The sequence below is a fragment of the Lygodium microphyllum genome, chromosome 20, assembly GCF_053477565.2.
Source record: "Lygodium microphyllum isolate KBCC chromosome 20, Lygodium_microphyllum_v1.1.10, whole genome shotgun sequence".
Lineage (NCBI taxonomy): Eukaryota > Viridiplantae > Streptophyta > Polypodiopsida > Schizaeales > Lygodiaceae > Lygodium > Lygodium microphyllum.
The window spans coordinates 131,690,699-131,693,456 of record NC_141154.1 but is presented as its reverse complement, the minus strand read 5'-3'; the positions used below and the strand labels follow the sequence as shown (position 1 = coordinate 131,693,456).

Sequence of the window (2,758 nt, the reverse complement as noted above, 5' to 3'; positions counted from 1 at the left end):
ATTGGAGCAGCAGGTACTGGTGGATTCATAACAGGAGGAGTAGGCTTAGGCAAAGAAGTAGCAGCAGGGGTAGAAGAAGAAGTCTCCAAGGATTTCTCAGGAACTGATCCTGTATTTCGATGCAATCTGACTCTCCTGCGCTGCTTCTTGACAAGAGCATTCACATCATCAATAACATGTCTCCACTCAGTCTTTAAACCTGAATCAGTAGCTTGATCTTCCAAAAGATCATCCAACTTTTCCTGCAAATCAGCATCTGCAGCTTGCAAAAATAACTCCACTTTCTGCATCTCCAAAGCTTGCTGTTCAGTCCCATCCAACTGATCATAACGGCTTTCAAACTCTCGCAGAAGAGCGGTAACAGAAAGTCCCTTATTAGGCATAGAAACCCATGCTAAAAAATTCCTGCGATTCATAAGACCTGTATCCTCCAGGAAATATTCATCTTTTAATGCCTTTTTAAATTCAGCCCAACCTGCATGTGCCTCTTGAATTTCTGCAATTCGACCTTCAAGAGCGCGCACCACGATCCGCAAGAAGTAGCGGCTCCAAACATCTTGAGAAACACCAAAAAACTTCATCTTTTCTCCATACAAATGCAGGTAAGTTGACACTTGCTGGCCATTAAACTGCTTCATCTCCTGTTGGACAACTTTCAAAGCATCCATAGCATCACTGTCACGTTTTGCATGCACTTGCTGCTGCATATACATGGTAAATGACTGAAACAGGTTCTTCATAACATTATCATCTGTCATCTCTTCTTGCGAGTCTCCCATCTTGCTGATGATGCAGCACTTTCACGTCGGGTTCACCAGAAATGTCAAAGAGATCGTGCAAGAGCTGCAGAACACTGGGTTCAAGGTACAGCAAGATATGAAGCTAACAAGAAAATCTCAATATTTGACGCCAAAGATCACTATAATGCTTGTCAAGTACTTTACAAGAGAAGAGTTAAAATAAATGTCAAAGTATGACAATCTGTCCATTGATTTACAATAACCATTCGAGCTTGGTTTTCAGGGCATCAAATAATACATTCAGATTCAGGACTTAGTCTTATATAGCTTGATCAAACTTCAGGTTCAACGGATAAGGCATAAGATAAGTGCATGCATAGGTTCCAGACATGTATACTGCTCAAGTCAGCAACAAACTGAAACTTATTGTAGAGAGATACAATTCATAATGGCATATAGGGCACACTCTTGTATCTACCTCATCAGAACTTGAAAGGTGCCAAACCAGTCCAACCATTATTATGGGTGTTAATGGATCCACTGATAGCCTCAAATTTGATTGTCTTACAAAGATCAGTGACCAGTTACATTTATCATCTGATTCACATGTGACTGGAACAGCATTCTTCATCCATGTGGAGTATACATCTTAACACAATCGTCCAGTGGAACTCCTGCAAATTTCAAGGATTGACATACTCTTGACTCCATTTTACACAGCTCTCTGGAGTTGTTGGCGTCCACTTGAAAAGAATTCGTTGATTCTTTTTCAAATTGAGGTAGTCTACCTCCTCTGGGTCGAGTGTAATCAGACAGAAAGTTTCTACTGGACCATCAGAAGGGTTTAATTGGGCCTCAGACACAAGACTGTTCTCTAACAATGAAATTGCTGGTGAAGGACCAATAAACAGCAAATTTCGCCTCTGGGATTATGATGAAAATCCTCGATCTTCTTGCTTCGATGCACAGTTGTAAACTGGACCATGTCCATACCTTTCACAAAACCTCTAAAGACAACCGTCTTTTTGGCAGGGCTTCCATCCGGCCTCACAGTTGCCAGCTGAAAGTAGGAGGAGTGCTTCAGATGGAAACTGGCTTTCAAGGAGCTCGACAGCAGTTGCCTCCATGGAGCCACCTCCGCCATTCTTTCGCAGAGTTATCTCCATCAGTACATGATTAGATACTCAGCAGTTGTGTTGTCAGAAGATTAGAAGCAGATACTGCTCCGAATAAAGTTTTATGGAGGCCCAACCTCAAGAAACTTGTGATGAGCTACAGAAGAACGTGTGCCTTCAGTAAGGACCATCTTTTCCTCTCAAAGCACGCTGCAGGCTGAACACTCCGCCCTGTCCACTATTCAGAGTCCACTTTTCTGTTTGACAGGCAGTAAGCTGACGAAGCAATTTTTCTAAAGTTGATTGAGAACTCCTTGGAGACACACATGAAGGATCAGTCATCAAAATTGCTGTATTGACTGCATCAGCAACCGTTTCCCTTTGCCCTTGTTTCAGCAAATACCCTACTGGAGATTCAGCAGGATGCTCATAGGCCAATAAAGCAATTCAGTCCTGGAGGAGGTTCTCATAAAGACCTGCTTCGTAAAACCGTGCAAGCTCTGTTTGAGAATAGGTAACTGCTGCACAAATGCTACGTATGGCGCACAGCATGAGGGAGAGGGCTATGTCCCGCAGCTCCATTGGTAAGTGTGTGTGCTTCCAGGAAAGGACAATTGCCCGTCTGAGGTGTTGATTGTGATCATTGACCACACATCAAAGTCAAATTTTGAAGATCAATTTCCTGATAAGGATCGTATAGCCATGGGTAAAACAGAGTAGCCCTCTTAGTCAATGTTTTCATCAATAAGATCCACACGACCTGGAGCTCGAGCCCAAACCTTCCAGGGGGGCGCAGAGTAGTGTTGAACGTATTTTTCCCAGACAATTGGGAGAAGCGGCCGAGAGCCTTCTCTAATTGGGGCCCTTCTTTTTTTTCTATACACAGGCTCCCTCCCCTCTCCA

The 2,758-nt window shown here is 43.3% G+C and overlaps 1 pseudogene; it reads right to left on the bottom strand.

Annotated features, from left to right (window-relative positions):
• Positions 1-1,419: 1,419 nt before the first annotated feature.
• Positions 1,420-1,890, bottom strand: LOC148019402 (pyridoxine/pyridoxamine 5'-phosphate oxidase 2 pseudogene; annotated as a pseudogene).
• Positions 1,891-2,758: the final 868 nt, after the last annotated feature.